Here is a 22,614-nt window from a genome sequence, read left to right as displayed (position 1 = left end):
ACCTGCTTGTTTGGAGTGGGGAGATCAACGGTTGGCACCAGCGGCGTAACTATAGCACCGCAGCTGAGGTGCTGTAGTTACACCCCCCCAATCCCCCGCAGACTTACCTATCTCGCTGGTCCCGGCGGCTCCGTTCTACAAAATGGCCACCCCCATATAGCACACAGTTCTCTGAAACTGTCTGCTGTATGGGGGCGGCCATTTTGTGGTGGTCCTCAGCAGAAGAACGGAGCCGCCGGGACCAGCGCGATAGGTAAGGCTGTGGGGGATTGGGGGGGTTTGCATGGGCGGCAGGGCGGTGGGGCGGGGGGGGGTTCTTGGCGGCGGCGGGGGGCCCTAACGACGGGGGGGCGCCCAAAACTTAGCTACGCCACTGGTTGGCACTTTAGTGCATGAGGTAACGCAGGCTTTGCTGGAAGGCCTTTACCGTCGTTTCATCACCTTACCTCAAGGACAAAGGTTAGATGACACCATGCTCGTTTCCTGCATTGTGGATATCCGCAGTGTGCAGGAGCTAGATGGGCTACACATCCCTATTATTGCCCCCACTGACAGTGGACCATAACTATTGGTAAGTATCATTTTTTTTAAATACTAAACTGTGCTTTAAATATTGTTTTGGTAAAAACACTTTGGGGGAAATTTACTAAGAATACGAATGCAAAAAGTTTCATTCGTATTCTTAATACGAATTAATACGACAGCATACCTCGTATGCTTTGTCGTGTTCCGGAGGGGGATTTACAAAGCAGTCATATACGACTGCTTTGTAACCCTCCGATGGCGTAATAATTAGTATTAGCTGGCCGTATATATGGCCGCTAATACGAATTAGTGTAGGCAGTGTGCACGGATCAATCAGATTCGTGCAGGCTGCAAGGTGTAAAAAAATAAATAAAAATAAATACATTTTTTTTTAAACGGCGTGGGGTCCCCCCCCACAGCTGTAACCAGCACCAGGCTAATAGAGCCGGGGCCGCTAATTAAAAATCAGGGAATCTGACAAATAGGAGTTCCCTGATTTTTAACAACCAGCCCCAGGCTCCAGGTCTGGGGCTGGTTCCCAAAATACGGGGGACAAAATGACTAGGGGTCCCCCGTATTTTAAGAACCAGCCCCAGGCTCAACCAGCCAGCTAGGTAATGCCACAGTCCGCCCGGCCAAAGCATTAACCCTCTGACCAGTCAGCCTGGCATGGGGCCCTGGGGGAGTGGGGACCCCCCCCAATAAAGGGGTCCCCCCCTCCAGGACTTACCTGACCAGGCTGAAGCCTGGTGCTGTCCTCGATGCCCCTTGACGGTGGGCATCGAGCTGATTGTGTGTAAAAATATAGAATAAACTATTGTTTTTAACTGTGGAACTATGAGTCCCAGCAAGCCTACCCTGCAAGCTGGGACTTGGAGAACCACAAGTCCCAGCCTGCGGGGCATTAAAGGGCCCTCTGTATCTTATAGTTCCACAGTTAAAAAAATAGTTAAATAAACACACACTGACACACCAGAAAAATAAAACTTTAATACATACATAACACACACATACTGATACTTACCTGTCTTGATCCCGTCGGTAGGTCCCTGGGTCCCGGGTCCCTGGCTCCGGGTTTCCGGTGTCCGGGTCCGGGCTCGGTGTCCGGTCCGAAGAAATCCATGGTGGACCTGTGGAAGGAAATCCTACTCACCCAGGTCCTCCATGGAAGTTCTTCAGTCTTGATCTGACGTAGTCCAGGACTTCTTCCAGGTTCTTCAAGCTGCCGGCGACTCCGGCATCTCCCCGCAGCGGACTGAGAGGCGCAGAGATGTTTCATTTTCCGCGCCTCTCGTCAGAATGATTCTATTGGCTGTCCCATCCATAGGAGTATGCATTGACGTATTTTCGTAAAAGGTGTATTTATGCCTACGAATACACCATCTTTTTACGAGTTTAGCTTAGTAAATTTCCCCCTTTATATTTGCAGTTTCACTGATGTCTTTATTGGCTGGCCAGGTTGTTCCCATGATGCAAGGGTTCTAGCCAATTCAAACCTATACCTTATTGCTGAGGAGAAGCAGGATGGCTGTTTGTTCCCTAGAGAGGTAAAGATATGTTTTTGTTTGTTTGGGTTGGGCAATTTTTAGGTTATTGTATGTGTGACCCAATTATGATTGGGAAACTAGGAAGAACCAAAGAGTATACCCACAGTCAAATGATTATGAGTATAACAAAGACGGCCCAATCACTTACAATAGATTTAAAGTGTTGGATTCTGTACCTGAAACCACCAATACTGATTTTTTTATCCAGGAGACTGCCTCGGTGGAGAAACACGTAACTCCACAAAAAAGCCTCAAAACACATAAAACCAAACGAGGCAAGAGAGGGGGGATAAATAAACGTGTCAAGAAATCCAGACATACAGGCATCACTGATCCTGGAAATTTGGAGGAAATTCTTACCAAAATTTTCAACTTGAGTGATCACCTATTAAGCCCCGATGAAATCTCAGTTCTACAGAAGGGACTCAAATTTTGCCCGAGCAATCAAATTAATTTCTTCGATTGGTATATAGATGTTCAAAAATTCATCAGACATTTGTCATTAAAGAAATTTTTTGCACTTAATGATTCTGAAACACCAACTTCCAGTAGTTCAACCATTAACCCTTTTAAAAAGAAATCACATTTTTATCCCAAACATATTAAGGGTTGCTTTCTGGAAAGTTTCCATAAAGTTATCAATGAGGAATTAAATGCTCTTAAAGATAACCTTCCATCATACAAAAATAACCTTACACTTAAAGAGAGAGAAGCCCTGAAATCCCTCAAACAAAACGATGGGATCATAATTAAACCCGCCGATAAAGGCGGAGGGGTGGTTATTTTAAATAAACAAATGTATGTTAATGAGGTTAATAGGCAACTTTTCGATGGAATTACCTATAAAAGACTCAGGTCAGACCCTTCTATCTCCATTTAAAAAAAATATAAAGTTCTCATTGAAAAATATGTAGAACCTAATACCATCAATAAAGACACCACAGAATTTTTGATTATTGAAGATTATTCTGTGCCTGTCATATATTTATTGCCAAAGATACATAAGAGTCAAACTCAGCCCCCAGGTCGCCCCATTATAGCGGAGACCAACTCCATTACCTCAAACCTTTCATTTTTCATCGATCATCACCTCCAACCACTGGTTAATAATAACAGATCCCACTTGAAGGATACGAAAGATGTTCTAAATAAAATTAAAAATATAACATGGGATGACTCTTTATTTTTAGTAACAGCGGATGTAACATCCTTGTATACTATTATTAATCATGATGACGGGATAAGTGCAATAAAAACCACACTTGAAGGTACTGAAATGGATATAAACCTACAATCTTTTATTATAGAAGGGATCCAGTTTATTTTAACAAATAATTATTTTAACTTTGATGGTTCATTCTTTTTACAACAGGTGGGTACCGCCATGGGGACCAGGTTCGCCCCCAGTTATGCCAATATCTTCATGGCCCGTTGGGAAGACAAAATGGTCTGGACGGGTCATGATTGGGGTGCGAGCCTGGTCCAATGGTGGCGGTACATAGATGATATTTTATTTATATGGCAACGTGACCAATCAGCGCTTAATGATTTCTGCTGCTTTTTAAATACTAATTTATTAATCATTAAATTAACTTTTAATATTAGCCAAACCAACGTAAATTTTTTTAGATCTGAACATTTATGCTGAAGGAGGGACGCTACAAACGGCAGTATATACCAAGCCATCTGATTCAAACACTTACATTGATAATAAGAGTAATCACCTTAACAGATGGCTTTCCAACTTCCCTAAGGGACAATTCATTAGAATGAAACGAAACTGCTCGAAGCCTGAGACATATGATCAAAGCGTCAAAGAAATGAGATTGAAATTTTTACAAAAAAGCTATAAACCCAACAAATTAGATAAAGCACTAGAGGAGGTTGATGGTATCCCTAGAGAATCATTATTGGAAGAAAAAAACAAAGAGCCAGTAGAAACAGGAACAAATGTGGCCTTTATTTCAAATTACAATAGTTACCATTGCCAAGTAGAATCCATTTTTTATAAAAATTGGAATCTACTGTTACGAGATCCTGTCCTTGTAAATATTCTACCTAATAAACCCAGATTTATATATAAAAGAGCGCCCAATATAAAAGATAAATTTACATGCAATATATTATTTCAAATTACAATAGTTACCATCGCCAAGTAGAATTACATACAGACGGAAGTATGATGCGGCGCTACGTTTCCGTGTATCCGGAAATGACGCAGGCGCCGGAAGACGTCATGCGTTCCACTGCCCGAAGCGCGTGCGTTCCACGCGACTTAGGGCATTAATACTATTGTTTGGGACCCTCGTTTTCGGCCGCAAATATGGCTATTAAGCCAGAGGGCCTCCCTACATGATTCTGGATGGATTAAAAATCCATTAGTAACAGGGAATTAACGTTTGCAGAAACATTCCCTTACTTCCGGTCTTCCCCTTACTTCCGGGGTTGTGCTAACAAGTGCAGGGGTATAAATATCGGCTTGATGTGACTCCTCTCCAAGCCTTGAAAAAGACAGGTCATCCTGTCGAAACGCGTTGGTAGGAGAGGAGCCTTGCTGTACTTCATTTTGGGGAATCCACCACCTGTATGCGGTTACGATTCCAATACCAAGTCACCAGGTACCGTGTCCTTTCCATCTGGTGTTCCCCAAACCTTGTTTTATGCCAATAAATTTGTACATCCCTTTTCTTGAAAGAGGTTTTTTCTGTCTTTTTATATGGTGCAATTTATGGACATACATTGTATTTGAGAGACTGGGTTCCCTTCATAAAAAAAGAAACCTTGATGCGCCTGTGCCAGCAACTCTTATTTGTGAGTACGGTACGCATCCAGCATTTTAGAATCCACTCGTGGTGAAAATCCCCTAGTGTTGCAAAAGATACCTTTATGAGCACAATTTTTCAATCTTGAGCGTGAGTACGGGTATGCTATTGAAGAACCCTCTCCCGTTTGTTGTGATAAAGATTATCTCCCAATAATCAAGGTTGCTTCTAACCTACTATCACCATATCTTTTAATTTTATCGTTGGATGTGTTAACACCTCTTCATCGCCCCTGGTCCCTTTCTCTACGAACTGTATCCACGTGGGGTTGAGTGGTGACCCCTTCTTTCGGACCGGCAGAAGAAGAGCGACTGCGCCTTGGGACTGATCATTTTTGTTTGTTTTTGTACCCCTCTGGCATTTGTCCAGCCTCAACTTTGTCCTACAGAGTTGGCTGCCTGAGTATGTATGAGTCATGGCATGAGCCAGAATAACCAGCACACGTGCTCATCACACCCAGCAGTCAATATCAATTATATATGCAGATGACCTCCTGCAGAGAAACTCTCCTGCATATGCAACAAATCACTCAGTGAATTTAGATCACATATATGTAACCACTCCCCCTTCCCCTAACGGGCATCAAACATATATATATTCCATAGACAAAAAAACCTTACGGTTTCACATTGTCACAATTCAGGGTGCACTTCAGCTCGGGAATTGGCTTGACCTATCACAGGGGTGTGGAGTCTAACCGTGCCGGGGGTTTTCTGCCAGTGACCCCTCCAAGCGGGATTTGGGCTTCTGCGGCTCCCGACACGTCGGTCGCGGCCCCCTGGATAGTTTTCCCTAATGAGCTGATGTGCTGGATGAATATGGACGTGGTCATCTAGCCGGGTCAGAACCAGATGGACAGTGCGGTGCAAAGGGGTGCAGCGAAGAATGGTCAGGACAGGCCGGGTCAGGTACACTGGAATGACTAGTATCAGGGATCAGGCAAACGGATAATCGGAGTCAGGCTTGGTCGGTACACGGGAGATCACAGTGGCTGTACACAGGGGTATAACAGAAGGATGGTCAGGAATAGCTCGGGTCAATTCACGATGGATAACAGTATGGGAACGCTGGAGCAGACTTATGTGAGCCTATACTCTGGCAAGGTTTACCTGCAAGGGACTTCCTTTTATCCCTGCAGGCAAACCCCCCTATTTCTTGCCTGTCCCTTTAAATTTACTTCTACTGCGGCGCGCGCGCCCCTAGTGAGCGCGCACCCGCCTGCTGCTGAGACGCCGGCCACTTCCCCCGCCAGCGCTGCTGAGTGCTCCCTGTTGCCAGCGGGGAGGGACACCGCACGCCCCGGCTGCCGCCCGCCACCGCCCGGGCGTGATGGGATGGACGCCCGCGACGGACATACCCCCGGACCCAGTAAGTGACGCCACAGGTCCGGGTGACTGTGACACACATGTCCCATTAAGGCTTCATAGGCATGATCTAGCATTTCAGAAACCTGTTGTAACTCTTCCACTCAAATGCCAAAAAGCAATGAAATTCCGATTATTAAGGCTGACACCTTAATGGACATGTTCCTTCTACAATACAGATATGGTATGCCATCACAGCCTGTGGGTAAAGTGCAGATTCAGCACTCTGAACTTTTTGTCGTGAAAAAAGGGATGTTTTAAGTGCTTGGGTTGCACTACGTGCAACTAAATGGCCACTGGGGATAGCATTAACTCTCCTTTTTAGGCAAAAAATGGTCATTAATATGCAGTACCAAATTCGTTATCTACGTAATATTATGTCCATGCTGACTTTATTATGTAGGTAAGACAGAATGCCCTTTTAAGATACATATGGCTCAACACAGGTTGGCCATAAGGGTAGCAATACAAAGTGGCAAAGGAGATCAACCCATGGCCAGGCATTTTGTTGAAGCCAGGCATGGAATGGCCACTTTGAAACATAAAATTATAGACCATGTACCACTTTCACCTAGAGGCGGGGACCGGTCCAAAAAATTATTACAGTTGGAATCCAGATGGATTTTCCGTCTGGATACCTTGCACCCCAAGGGGATAAATGACACATTGGGGGAAATTTACTAATATGAATTCGTGGGAAAAAATCGTATTTTCCTGCGAAAAATTCAATAACATATTCAAAAGTAATGTATTGTGCACTTTTATTAAGAACTGCTATAGGAACAACAGTGCAATAACATTTGGTTTGCAAACAATTAGTAGAACGTGCTTTTTCACAGCAGTATTTACTTATACTGTAGCATTTAAAAGAATAAAATAATTCTAATATTTCCTCCCAACATGACCCATGCCTGGAGGGACAAACTACTCTACTCCTGGACTTTCCTCTTAATTTATGATTGCCATTACATGTTTTGAACAGGTTAGATCTAAGACAGGTGATTCACCACAGATGATGGTAATCATACATTAAGAGGAAAGCCCAGGAAAAGAGCATTCTGTCCCTACAGGAGAGGGTCATGTTGGGAGGTATGCTTTAACATCAACATTAGCATGTAATATTTCTTTAGCATTAATGTAAAATAATTTAAAAAAATAATAAATAAATTGAAAATAAAACCAAAGGTATTTTCCCTCCACAGTCCACGATCATAACGTAGCAGTATAAACAGTGTACGGGGCAGATGTATTAAGCCTGGAGAAGGGGATAAAGCATACCTTCCAACATGCCCCTCTCCAGGAGAAACAGAATGCTCTATTCCTGGACTTTCCTCTTAATTAATGATTGCCGTCATCTGTTGTGGAACACCTTTCTTATCCTTATTAACCTGTTTAAAACAGGTGATGGCAATCATAAAATAAAAGGGAAGTCCAGAAACAGAGCATTCTATCCCTCCTGGAATGGGTCATGTTACTGTCCATTCCTCCAACTATGGATACATACCTAAAATATATCTGTCAAATCTGTCTGTTGGGAACACAAATCTTGAGAGCAAATAGCAATCAACAATCAACCATTTTCTCCCAAACATTGGAAAACAGACAAAAACAATTGTTTTGGACAAATTTGTTCTATCAATACATCGGATGTAATGAATGAGGAAAGACCATTGTCTGTTTTCCAGTGTTTGGGAGGAAAAGGTTGATTGTTATATGCCCTCATACATTACCAGATTTTATTCCCACCAGACAGATTCCACATATATCTTTTAGGAGTGTAACCTACTGTATTTAGTCCTCTGCACCAAGCCAGTTGCTAAGACACACCAGGTTATTTACATTTTCAGATGATAAACAAACTCTCTTCTTCTGCACAATATGACCAGCAAGAGAAAACAACCTTTCACAGGGTACTGATGTTGCAGGTGTGGCCAAGTACTTCTGTGCAATAGAGGCCAGTCTGCTGTGTGAGCCTGCGTGCTTGGACCACCACTCTAACGGACAGGACTTTGTACTGATGTTGGGCTCCGCTCTGTATCGACGCACACTGTTTTCAACTGAATCTTCCTCTTGTTCAGAATCAGAATCTGATGAAGCAGCCAATAGGACTAACTTTTTATTTGGTGGCTCTGATGTTGTTGCTTCCACCGGTTTCTCTGCAGCAAGCCTCTGTTCCTTGAGTAAGTTGGTGACTGAGGCCCACACCTCACCCCTCTCAGGTCTGGGTATACACTTGAGGTCTTTGAATCTTGGATCCAATGCGCTAGCAATCTTCAGATACAGTATGCAAGGTTGGCATTTCCCTTGCGTGTCTCCAGGTCTTTTATGAATGTAGACTTAAATTTGACCACGTAGGCAGGGTCATCATCTGAGCTCTCCATGACCCGAGAGAGATGGCAAAAATCAGGCAGAACCACAGAGCATGAAACATACTTTTCTCCTCCCAGAAGTTCAGTCACATACAGATGGGTCTTGTCCCATCTTGGCAGGGGATGGCGCTGGCGTCGCCAGCCGCCATCCCCCGCCAGCGCCATGGCGATGGTGAGAAGGGGACGCGCTCGCACGAGAGGCGCGCGCGTCCCCTTCCGACGGCGCTTCCATCCGTTCCCCCGGGTCCCCGCCGGCTTGCCGGAGGTAACCCGGGGTCCCCGCCGCCTGCCCGCATCCCCCCCTAACCCCCCCTAACCCTGTCCATCTCCCTGAGGCGGAGACGGACAGAGTTTCCGTCGCGCTGGCGACGGAGACTGAGACGCGTGTGCGCGTGAGACGCACGCGCGTCTCAGTGCATTCGCTGGCGTGGCTGCTGGCGGGTCGCCAGCGCAGACGCCATGGCGACCCGCCAGCAAGGATGGGACAAGACCCATCTGTACCTGCAACAGCAAAACAAAAATTCAAACCCAATTTGTTGGATATGGGAGACCGGCACTGACAATTCTCGTGGATACCGACAGCGGCATCCCAGAAGCCAGACCCCAGTAAGTATACTAAACCCCCTAACCTTAACCCTCCCTGCAGGATCTTGACTGCCGAGATACCGAGAGCCAGCATCATAACTACATCCCATTCATGCTATAATTTTTAAAGACAGGACAGTGAGAAAATTAAATATATGATGTATGTAAAATATACCTGCAGGGCTCCAGCAGCGTTTCCAACCTCTGCAGTTTTTCAGCTTTAGTTGGCATGGCAATCTTGGTGTTGTGTGTAGTGAGGACATCCCTCAGTGGCTGTTCATTTCTGCAGATGCTTTTTACCATGTCCAGAGTCTAATTCCATCTGGTTGGAATGTCTTTCTTTTGTCCATGTTCAATTTGTTGTTTTTCTAATTCTGCAGCATTTGCTGGACTGTGTATAAGATGGCCCACAACCTTTCTGCATTTGACCAGGACATTGTCAAATGCACTGTTCTGTAAAGATACTGTGATAGAACGCTGGAGACTGTGTGCAGTGCAGGGAACGTGATCAAAAGGCAGATGTCTTGCAGCGGCAATCAAATTTCTTGCGCTATCTGTGCTAAGTGTGCTGACTTTATCTGAAATGTCCCACTCATGTTCAACATGAATAAAATGTTCTGCGCATGTTTCAGCAAAATGTCTCTCTTCTGTTTTCATTACAGTCAGAGCACGTGAATGCAGCTCCCACTTTTCATCTATATAATGCACTGTAACTCTAAGGTAATTATGGTTACCCAGCAATGTCCAGTAGTCTCCAGTGAGAGCAACATGTGGTGCATGTTGTAACGCTGTTGCTTTTGTAGTCCTCTCCTTTTCATACAAGTCATGTATTCTTCTTGTGATGGTGCGTCTTGAGGGAGGCTCATATGTGCTGTCATTTGTTGCGATCCTAAGAATGTTCCTGAGACCAACATCTTCCACAATACTAATTGGCCTGCAGCTTGTAGCTATCCACTTCGCTAGGTTATTTGTTAGCTTTTCTTGCTTTTGTTTATCTATACTTCTCCCATATGTTGTATCCAACGTAGTCTGCCGAAGCCTCACTGCACTGTTTGTTTTGTTGGGTGATTTTCTGGAATCAACGCTGTGTATTGCATTAAATGATACTTTAAACTCCGGTGATAAGACAATTCAACGTTGCAGTATTTACAAATAACTTTGGTTTTATCAACTCTGCCGTCTGGAAGAGATTTAAAATGAAAATGTCCATGTAATATTTCTGTTCCTTTCTCCATTTAGTTATTTCTGTGAGGGTTGAAAAAAAAAAAAGAAAAAAGGGACATAAGACCACTGTTACTGTATCATATAGAAAGAAAAAGTAGCCTTTACACCCCAGTTTTGCTGTGCCACTGATTAATTATGAATGCCCTCCTAACGTTTGACTGTCTGTAAATACCCAGTTTGTTCCATCACTGTCTTCATTGTAAAATACAACGGAATATGCTATGCTATATAAGAAACTTTTAATAAATAAAGGGCCCTCCGTAAGCTGTCGCAGGCTAAAACTTTCATTATCCTTTCCATATCTTACCCTCAGATGATAAAAAGGGACATAAGACCACTGTTACTGTATCATATAGAACAAAAAAGTAGACTTTACACCATAGTTTTGTGATGCCACTGATTAATGATTAATGTTTTGCGAGTAGGGCCCACCTAACGTTTGACTGTCTGTAATAAATACCCAGTTTGTTCTATCACTGTAAAGCACAATGGAATATGCTGTGCTATATAATAAACTTTTAATAAATAAAGGGCCCTCAGTAAGCTGCCGCAGCCTACAACTTTCATGACCCTTTCCAAACCTTAACCTCAGACGATCTCTGGTAGTTTTGCACGATGATCCCATTGCTGCTGGTCAGTAGTTGGGGAATTGCACGTCTTGCCGAACAGCCTGCGGTTATGTCACTCTGTCCCTTCTTCACTACTGCCACTCTCTCTTTCTACCCAAGTTTGCTGGAATGTTAAGGTAGGGATTGCACACTGACATGCAAACTTTATAGACCTGCTTAGAAATGTGTACCCACCCCCATCCCCAGTAACATGCAGTACCCACCCTATTACCCCACCCATAGTGGCTTGTACCACTCTGTTATGGGGCTGCAGTAGCATCCTTCCCTCATGTAACCCTCTGGTTTGGCATCCTCCCCTCATGTAGCCCTCTGGTATGGCATCCTCCCCTAATGTAACCCTCTATTATGGGGCTGCAGTAGCATCTTCCCCTCATGTACCCCTCTGTTATGGGGCTGCAGTAGCATCCTCCCCTCATGTACCCCTCTGCAAGTACTCCTCTGGTATGGCATCCACTCCTCATGTACCTCTTAAGTACTGTATGGGGCTGCAGTAGCATCCTCCCCTCATGTACCCCTCTGCAAGTACCCCTGTGGTATGGCATCCTCCCCTCATGTACCCCTTTGGTATAACATCCACCCCTCATGTACCTCTTCGGTATGGCATCCTCCCCTTGTGTACCCCTCTTGTATGGGGCTGCAGTAGCATCCTCCCCTTGTGTACTCCTCTGCAAGTACCCTTTTGGTATGGCATCCTCCCCTCAAGTATTCCTTTGGTATGGGCCTGCAGTGACATCCTCCCCTCATGTACAGACTACATGGTGTCCTTGCTCACATTCATAATGAACCCCTTTATACTAGTCATGTGCTAGTTGTAATTAAAGCCTTCTCTTGAGGCAAACTCACGGTGGTATGGTGATGATGTGATGTAGCCCTCTTGGATATTCAGCGTCTTCCTTATGCACCCGGGGATCTCCTTCCTCCTCCTATCTGGCAGCCCCTCTGCTGATACATGCACGGGGACCTCTGCAGCGGTATCCTGGCGTCTTCCAAGTGCGGCAGGACAAGCACGGGGACGTCAGCAGCAGGATCCTGGCGTCTTCCAAGTGCTGCAGCACATTCGCTGAGACCACGGCAGCCGTGTCCTGGCATCTTCCAAGTGCCAATGCGCATGCGCACGGACCTCGGCTGCTGTGTCCTGGCGCGAAAATGCGCTGTTCTTCCGGCTTCCGGGTCTGAGATCTAGCTGGTCACGTGATTTACGCGTTAACACGTTAAAGATATTATCTGCGTTATTAGATTTAAGCGTTAACGCAATAATAATGCGTTAATCTGCCCACCATTAAAATAAATAAATGACAAAAATCAGCGTGGGGTTTCCCCCACAGCTGAAACCAGCACCAGGCTAAAAGAGCCGGGCCGGTAATAAAAAATCAGGGAACCCGACAAATAGGGGTTCCCCAATTTTTTTAGAACCAGCCCCAGGCTCCAGGTCCGGGGCTGGTTCCCAAAATACGGGGGACAAAATGACTAGGGGTCCCCCCGCATTTTAGGAACCAGCCCCAGGCCAAACCAGCCAGCAGGGTAATGTCACAGCCGGGGACACTTATTATATAAGGTCCCGCGGCCAAAACATTCATCCCTACTGACCAGTCAGCCTGGCCAGGGGCCCTGGTGGAGTGGGGACCCCCCCCAATAAAGGGGTTCCCGCCCCCCTCCAGGACTTACCTGACCAGGCTGAAGCCTGGTGCTGTCCCCGGTGGCCCTGTGCGGTGGCCACCGGGCTGATTGAAATGTAAAAAAAAATAGATGAAAAACTATTGTTTAAAACTGTGGAACTATGAGTCCCAGCAAGCCTCCCCCGCAATCTGGGACTTGGAGAACCACAAGTCCCAGCCTGCGGGGCATTAAAGGGCCCGCTGGCACTTGTAGTTCCACAGTAATAAAAATAGTAAAATAAATACACACTGACACACTGAAAATAAAACTTTAATTCATCCAAAGCCCATACATACTGATACATACCTATCTTGAGCCCTTAGGTAGCCCTCGGTACTGTTGTCCGGTGTCCTGTTCCTGTGTCGGCATCCGTGTCATCGTCCAGGTCCATGTCGGTGGTCCGTGTCGTCCTCCAGGTCCATGTCGGTGTCCGGGGTCCAAAGTAATCCATGGTGGAGCTGTGGAAGGAAATCCTACTCAACTGGTCCTCTGGCGAAGCTCTCTTCTCTTGATCCGCCATAGTCCAGGTATTCTTCAGCATGTCGGCGCTCCCCGCACTCTCCGCATCGGACTGAGGAGACGCGCAGAATGATTTCTATTGGCCGCCTAGCGGCCAATCAGGAGCCAAGAAAGTCGGCTCCTGATTGGCCACTAGGCGGCCAATAGAAATCATTCTGAGAAGAGGCGCAGAAGATGAAACATCTCTGCGTGTCTCCTCAGTCCGATGCGGAGAGTGCGGGGAGCGCCGACATGCTGAAGAATACCAGGACTATGGCGGATCAAGAGAAGAGATCTTCGCCAGAGGACCAAGTGAGTAGGATTTCCTTCCACAGCTCCACCATGGATTTCTTCGAACCCCGGACACTGACATGGACCTGGAGGACGACACGGACCACCGACATGGACCTGGTGGACGACACGGATGCCGACACAGGACCAGGACACCAGACAACAGTACCGAGGGCTACCTACGGGCTCAAGATAGGTAAGTATCAGTATGTATGGGCTTTGGATGAATTAAAGCTTTATTTTCATTGTGTCAGTGTGTATTTATTTTACTATTTTTATTACTGTGGAACTACAAGTGCCAGCGGGCTCTTTAATGCCCCGCAGGCTGGGACTTGTGGTTCTCCAAGTCCCAGCTTGCAGGGGAGGCTTGCTGGGACTCATAGTTCCACAGTTTTAAACAATAGTTTTTCATCTATTTTTTTACACTTCAATCAGCCCGGTGGCCACCGCACAGGGCCACCAGGGACAGCGCCAGGCTTCAGCCTGGTCAGGTGAGTCCTGGAGGGGAGGGGACCCCTTTATTGGGGGGTCCCCACTCCCCCAGGGCCCATGGCCAGGCTGACTGGTCAGTAGGGATAATTGTTTTGGCCGCGGGACCTTATATAATAAGTGCCCCCCGGCTGTGTGTACCCTGCTGGCTGGTTTGGCTGGGGCTGGTTCTTAAAATACGGGGGACACCTAGTCATTTTGTCCCCCGTATTTTGGGAACCAGCCCCGGACCTGGAGCCTGGGGCTGGTTGTTAAAAACCGGGGAACCCCTATTTGTCTGGTTCCCTGATTTTTAATTACCGGCCCCGGATCTTTCAGCCTGGTGCTTGTTATGGCTGTGGGGGGGACCCCACACCGGTTTTTTTTATTTATTTATTTTTATTTACATTTTTTTTTTACACCTTGCAGCCTGCACGGATCTGACTGATCCATGCAGACTGCCTGTAGGAATTCGTATTAGCGGCCGTATATAAGGCCAGCTAATACGAATTAATACGACATCGGAGGGTTACAAAGCAGTCGTATATGACTGCTTTGTAAATCCTCCTCCGGAACACGACTTTGCATACGAGGTATGCAGTCGTATTCATTCGTAGCAAGAATACAAATACAATTATTTGTATTCGTATTCTTAGTAAATTTCTCCCATTAGGTCTTATTAACTTTCTGTAAGTGTTCAGCTATACTATAAGATTGTCACTAGTAGAAATCTGAAAGGGCCCTATTTATGAGCATAAAAACCGATGTAGGTTAGAACCTCTGAGTGGCCAACATGTCAAGAAATATCTGCTTTTTATATAGCTTTTTATATTGTCTCTTATACATTGATTCTTAATACACTGATATAGTATTGTAAACACAGTTAAAGTATTGGTTTAAGCACTTGCACTTTAGATCTGCTAAGGTTTGGCAGATCCTTATTGATCACAGTTGTTGTTATCACCATGTTTACAATGTACGTATTTCGTGTACACAGTCTCCACGGCAACGCCGCCGGACATACTGACGCTGACCAGGCCGGAAGCAGAAGTTGATGGCTGGGTATGGACGCGCCGAGGCTGCGGGCGGCAGTGCCGTGATAGGAGGTGATGGTTTCTCTTAGTTAGGTAAGACACTATTTATATGACACCTGTACACTGTATCCTGATGAAGGGGAGCACATCCCCGAAACGTTGATGTACGTGATGTATTTATTACACTAAAAGAATCTATTCACAAGACTCTGAGTGCCGCCTCTTGTTTGCTTGGTTTGTATGGAGTGGAATCCTTTAGGAAGGCACCAGAGCATGTTAACCCCTCGGGGGCACCAGTTGTGACGGATCTGAGTATGGAGAATATATATATGAGATGAGAGATGAGATTCACTTTATTATCATAACCCCACGATAGGGCAAAAAAATTAAGTTTTAACATCTTCCGTAAATCAATATATGGCAGCGACAAACTTAATCACAGTACATAAAACAATAATACAATCAGCACTTACACTATATAGAATTTAAAGCTATAACTGCTGTAGGGAAAAAACTATTCCTTAGTCTGCTTGTCCTATTTTTAAAACATCTAAAACGCCTACCAGAAGGCAGAAGTGTGAATAGACCCTGCGCTGGGTGAGTCAAATCCTTTACAATATTATTTGCACAGTCTTTACAGCGTTTCCGCTGAAAAGCTTCCACCGTCAATCAACTGGGCCATTTTAACCCCTTCCTGACAGAGCCAGTTTTTGCGTTCCTGACAGAGCCCTTTTTTTCAAATCTGACATGTATCACTTAAGTGGGTATAACTTTTTTTTGCTTTTACTTATCCCAGTGATTTTGAGATTGTTTTCTCGTGACACATTGTACTTCAAGTAAGTGGTAAATTTTGGTCGATACAGTCTGTGTTTTTTTGTGAAAAATACCAAAATGTCGTAAAAAAATGGAAAATTTTGCGATTTGCAAAATGTTAAATTTTCTGCTTGTGAGACAAATAATCTTACCACTCAAAATAGTTAATAACTAACATAGACCATATGTATACTTTATGTTGCCATCATTATTTCAACCTCATTTTCATTTTTTTGGACACTAGGAGGCTTAAAATATGAATAGCAAATTCTCAAATTTTCAAGAAAATTTCAAACACTGATTTTTTTAGGGACCAGTTCAGTTCTGATGTGACTTTGAGGGACTTGTATGTGAGACACCCCCATAAATGATGCCATTTCAAAAACTGCACCCCTCACAGTATTCAAAACAGCATTTTGGAAGTTTGTTAACCCTTTAGGTGTTTCACAGGAATTAAAACAAAGTGTAGGTGAAATTTCAAAATTTCATTTTTTTTGCAGAGTTTCAATTTTAATACATTTTTCTAACGAATACAGTAGATTTTACTAGAGAAATGTGACTAAAAATTGATTCCCCCAATTCTTTGGTTTTCATAAATATCCTATATGTGGCCCTAGTGTGCACGGTGACCAAACCACAGGCTTCATAATAGAAGGAGCACCTACTTGATTTTGGAGCCTCCTTTTTATGAGATTATTTTTTAGGCACCATGTAGGTTTCTAGGCACCATAAGATGCTAAAAGTTAGGAACCCCCCCACAAGTGACCCCATTTTGCAAACTACACCCTTCAGGGAATTCATCTAGGGGTATAGTGTACATTTCAAACCCCCAGGGGTTTCACCAATTGTGGTACAACTGGGCAGTGAAAATAAAAAAAATAAATTTTTCATTTTCACAGCTCAGTTGTATCAAAATTGGTGAAACCCCTGGGGGTTTGAAATGTACACTATACCCCTTGATGAATTCCCTGAAGGGTGTAGTTTGCAAAATGGGGTGACTTGTGGGGGGGTTCCACTGTATTGGTGCAACATAGCACCCACCATTCATTCCACCAAAATCTGTGCTGCAAAATCCAAAAATCACTCCTTCCCTTCTGAGTCCTGCCATGCACCCAACTGGTATTTTTTGGTCACATGTGAGGCATTGCCGTACTCGGGAGAAATTGGGGCACAGATTTTGGGATGCTTTGTCTCCTTCATTCCTTGTGAAAATGAAAAATTTTGAGCCAGATCTGCATTTTTGTGTAAAAAAATGTAATTTTTTACAGAAAAATGCAGTTCTGGCTCAAAATTTTTCATTTTCACAAGGAATGAAGGATACAAAGCACCCCAAAATCTGTGCCCCAATTTCTCCCGAGTACGGCAATGCCTCACATGTGACCAAAAAATACCAGTTGGGTGCATGGCAGGACTCAGAAGGGAAGGAGTGATATTTGGTGGTGGAATGAATGGTGGGTGCTATGTCGCATTAGCAAGACCCCCGAAGCACCAATACAGTGGAACCCCCCCACAAGTGACCCCATTTTGGTCACCAGCTTTGGGAGGGGGGCTGGCGCTGCGGCAGCCGGGTGGGTGGGAGTGAGGGGGGCTGCCGGGTGGGAGGGGGGGGGGCTGGCGATCGGTGGTGATCGGTGCTGTACTTAACAGCACCGATCACCACCGATCACTGTGTTACCGAGCGGCTTAGCCGCCGGTAACACAGAAAACGCTGCAATTGGCTGTTCACATTTGAACAGCCAATCGCAGCGATCGCCGCGAGGGGGGATGTCTGCTGTCAGGGACAGCAGACATCTCCAAACTGTCACCGCGTCTATAGACGCGGTGACAGTTTAAAACCATGACGTATATATACGTCTTCGGTCGGGAAGTACCTCCCGACCATGACGTATATATACGTCATATGTCGGGAATATCTTTCTATATATATATATATATATATATATATATATATATATATATATATATATATATATATATATATATATATATATATATATATATATATATATATATATGTGTGTGTGTGTGTGTATGTATATATATATATATATATATATACACACACATATATATACACACATATATCTGTCTATATATATATATATATATATACATATATATATATATGTGTGTATATATATATATATATATATATATACACATACATATATGTGTGTATATATATATATACACATACACACATATATATATATATATATATTTATATATATATATATTTCAGTACCTTTTCTTTATTTTTTTAACTCATTGCTGGGGTGGGAGGGGGGAAGCGCTGCGTGCGCTGAGGCTCCGTGCTGCTGCTGCTGCCGGGGGACCTGGCGTGCTGCTGCTGCTGCCGGGGGACCTGAGGGAGCTGCCGGGTGAGTGCCGGGTGGGTGGGAGGGGGGTGCTGCTCATCGGTGGTGATCGGTGCTGCACCGATCACCACCGTTTTCTGTGTTACCGAGCGGCTTAGCCGCCGGTAACACAGGAAACGCTGTGAATGGCTGTTCAGATTTGAACAGCCAATCACAGCGATCGCCGACCGGGGGGGGCACCCCTGCCCCCCCTGGGCGGCGAGGGGGGATGTCTGCTGTCAGGGACAGCAGACATCTCCTAACTGTCACCGCGTCTATAGACGCAGTGACAGTTACAAGCCATGACGTACATGTACGTCAAATGTCGGGAAGTACTTCCCGACCATGACGTACATGTACGTCAAATGTCGGGAAGGGGTTAACAACGATCTGAAGCTTCTTACGCTCCGCAACTGTGCAATTTCCGTACCATACTGTAACACAGTTGGTCAGAATACAGAAAAGGTCCTCCGAAATGACTGTGCCTAGAAATTCAAAACACGGAACCCTTTCAACCTCCATCCCATCTATCTGAATAGGGACAGCCTGTTTACTTTTCTCCCATCTAAAATCAACAATGATCTCTTTCGTTTTGCTGATATTAAGTAACAAGTTGTTATCACAACATCAAGCAGCAAGAGATTGTATCTCTTCTCTGTAAGCTGTTTCATCATTCTCGCTGATGAGATCCACCAGTGTCGTATCATCAGCGAACTTGATGATAATGTTTGATGGATGAACCGGTTTACAGTCGGAGGTAAAAACGGAGTATAAAAATGGACTCAACACACAGCCCTGTGGTACCCCTGTGTTTAGTGTAATAGTGGCCGAACTATATATAGAGAGAGAGAGAGATAGAGAGAGAGAGATGTATGGCATTGAAGACAGCACTCTCGGATTTGCAAAAGCTTTTGGAAATCCGAGAGTGCTGCCTTCATTGCCATACATCTCTATTTAAGTGGACTTTTTTCCAGGAAGGAGGGCACCGGGTGCCAAATAGCATTGAGTCGACAACGGGAGTGCCGGTCACCGTGTATTGTATGTATATATATATAGAGTATATATATATATATACAGGGCCGGCGCCACCACTAGGCAGGTCTAAGCATTTGCCTAGGGTGCCAGCCACTGGAGGGCGGCAGTTCGCCCTCCGTGCAAAGGGGGTACCTGCTGCGCCATCTGGGGAGTGGGCAGGGGGTCCATGCCGGCTTCTGACAGGAGCCTGCAGTGGTGTCCTTGCTGTGCGGGTACCTGCAGCGCTGTGTATAAAGCTGGCGGTGGTGGGGGGTCCCTGCAGTGAATAAGAAATAACTAGCGCTATCCGCCGGGCTATACAGAAGCTGGGTTTGAAAACACTGGCCGCATGCTGATTGACTGAGCTTTATACACAGCGCCACAGGTACCCGCGCAGCAAGGACACCACTGCAGGCTCCTGTCAGACGCCAACATGGACCCGAAAAAAGGGGGGGAGATGATGCCCGCACCAGTCTTTGATAATGTGACTTTCTTATCTCTTACAATACTGATATTTATGGGAATACTTTAACCACTGTTTATCAGTAAGAGGTGCTACCTACTACTTGAATATAGACTCATAACAAAAAAAGGGGGGAAAGATAGTATATTGTAGATGCACTGAAAGTCATTTAATGTCGCTTAAAATTTAGCTTTTAATTGGTATGCAATAAAATCGGTGAAATAGTAAAATATATAAGAAAGAAATAAAGAGCAGAAATAAGATTAAAATTTGATGGCCACAGTGCTGCTCTGTCCTGTATTTGCAGGGTTAATAATCCCTGTGTGTTGTCACTAGTGTCCTATTGGGATTATATCACCTTGGATTATTTTCCGTGATATTTAACTCCTTATTGCATATATTTACAGTAGGAGAGGTAATAATATCCTATACTTTACAAGGACTTTTGTTTAGGCTGCAATGGCCTTCCAATAGGGTTTGTGTTACTTCTGTGTATCAGGGCTATTGCGGTTTTTACTTTTACTGTATGATTTCTTCAAGCTTTTCAATGGAGATATGTCTCTTATCACCAATAAATTCAAGGTTGTCTTTTGATTGGACAGTGTGTATTTATGCCGTCTTTCATCCAATTCGTTATTGGATGAGGCTTATATATACACAGGTCATCTGCTTGTATTATGATAAAGAGGTGGTGTATCTCATTCACAAAGTGCGGTGTTGTTTGAGCTAAGGGAGATAAAGTTTATGAACCACTTATTACTAGTTGGTAATTACCCCACTCAGACAGTACACTTATATATCTGTCACTGATGTTGTGCAGTATGTGTTACTTCCACCAATCCTCCAATCTGCAGTTTTACAATTAGGCTTTAATTAAGCAAATATTTTATAGATTTTATTATCATCTATTGACTTTTAGAGAGAAGATGTTCATATTCCACCTATATTCATACTGTTGGGTTTAGGGTGGACACAATTTTTCAGCCGCTTTCTATTTATTGGCTAGTGTCCCCTTAAAACAGTATCTTTCGATGTGTATGGATGACAACAATTCTTCAATCTCTGGGAAATCTACTTGTCAGAATAGAGCCTTAATTGTACAGATATACTTCACATTTTTAGGATAGATGACCAGTGATCAATATTCTACAGAAATTGTTGCTGTTAAGTTAAGGGAAAGTAATTTAGCCGTCACTTTATATTTAACGGTTCTTATCCCACTCAAACAGTGTCTTTGTGTGATTGTCACCGCTTATTGGACGGTGTGTTTAGAGAGCATCAATCATCCAATTTCTTGTTCTTTTTAATCATAAATTAGACTTTTTATCATGCATTATAACGAATAAATGGTGTCACAGTTTATTACTGAAAGGTATAGAGATTAGGGATATATGTTGTGTTTAATTATTTGATCGTTTTATTAATTGTGTTCACAACAATGACTTCCTCAGATTGCTACTGATGATTGGGCAGTGTGTACCCAATTTCGCAGCAATACAACAATATGTACAGACAACCAGGTATATTTATTGGAGATGGCAATATCTCTACATTACATACATATTTATTCCTGGGCTGTGTGGAGGTTTTTGTCAAGCCGTTCATTTACCGGCAAATATCCCCACTTATCTAATCCTCATTCAGTAGCGTCTATATAGTAGCAGACGGCTTTCTCCTATTGCTGCCGGACTGTGGCGGCTGTGAACAGCCGCTCTTGTGGTGATATTCAGCGGCTGTCTGGTGTGCCGCTCACCCTCTCAGGCTCAGTATTGTGCCTGCGAGCCGCAATGGGCTGTCAGGCTGCTTAGATCACTCGCGCCGCACCGTTAGTTCGTTATATGCTGAATATACTTTGCATCAAACATAACCCTGATTTACACATATTAATACACAATTACACATTTGAACAACACAAACAGAGGAGCTGTGGTCATAGCTAGCCTACGGCCATTTCACCTAAGCTTCCTCAAGGCCAACATGGACCCCCCTGCCCGCTCCCCAGACGGTGCAACAGGTACCCCCCGCCCACACCCCCGGCACCGGGGCACCCCCAGCCGACTCGCCTGGGGCGCTCCGGTGCCTTGCACCGGCCCTGTATATATACAGTATAAGGCAGTGCTACTATTTTCAGCAACTTTTGCTGTTATGTATAAGCAGCACTACTACTGTCGGTAACTGTGGGAATTACCGTATTTGCCGGTGTATAAGACGACTGGGCATATAAGACGACCCCCCAACATTTCCACTCAAAATATAGAGTTTGTTATATACTCACCATATAAAATACAACAAAATGAAAGAGAGCGCACTGTGTTGATCTTTGTTATTATTTTTACTTAATAATTATTTAATACAGTAAATACACAATAAAATTCAAGACTATAAAATAGATACATGTACACAATAAAATATTGGTTCCGACTAGCACCACTTGGAGCCCATGCTGGTATTTAAGTTGCCAACAATGTGAGTGTTCCCAAATAATAGATAGCAGTATAGCAATTCCCTTTATAATAAAGTTGCTGTAGTAGTTGTTGGTTGTTTTAAATTCAACGTTTGTGTGGATATATATTACCGGCTGATGTAGATGATGTAGCAGCAGAGGTCTGATTCCTTGGTGTCCGCTACCACCGGTGTTGCTCCGATGGCATGGGAGCCAGTACCCGGAGCAGACACTCCGGATGCGGGTGGTGGCCGGTCTGCTGACAACCAGCGTAGCCCCGATGTTGGGGGAGCCGGCGCTGGGAGCTGACACTGAAGCAAGATGGTAACTCTCTCCGAGAGCAGACACTCTGGAAGCGGGTGGTGCCGGTCTGCTGACAACCAGCGTAGCCCCGATGTTGGGGGAGCCAGCGCTGGGAGCTGACATGGAAGCAAGATGTTAGCTCTCACCCTGGTGTCCGAGATGGAAGGACGCCTCTTAGCGCTGCTGTGCCGCTGTATCAGGATCATTGG

At 44.6% G+C, this 22,614-nt stretch overlaps 1 protein-coding gene across 2 annotated transcripts in view; it reads right to left on the bottom strand.

Moving 5' to 3' along the window:
• Window positions 1–22,614, bottom strand: part of FMN2 (formin 2) — a 454,592-nt gene that overhangs the window by 214,518 nt on the left and 217,460 nt on the right. The gene's annotated exons all lie outside the window — the stretch shown is intronic.

The sequence above is a fragment of the Crinia signifera genome, chromosome 3 (assembly GCF_055691185.1).
Source record: "Crinia signifera chromosome 3, ASM5569118v1, whole genome shotgun sequence".
Taxonomy (NCBI): domain Eukaryota; kingdom Metazoa; phylum Chordata; class Amphibia; order Anura; family Myobatrachidae; genus Crinia; species Crinia signifera.
The sequence above is the reverse complement of the archived record's forward strand: the minus strand, read 5'-3'. Positions and strand labels throughout refer to the sequence as shown.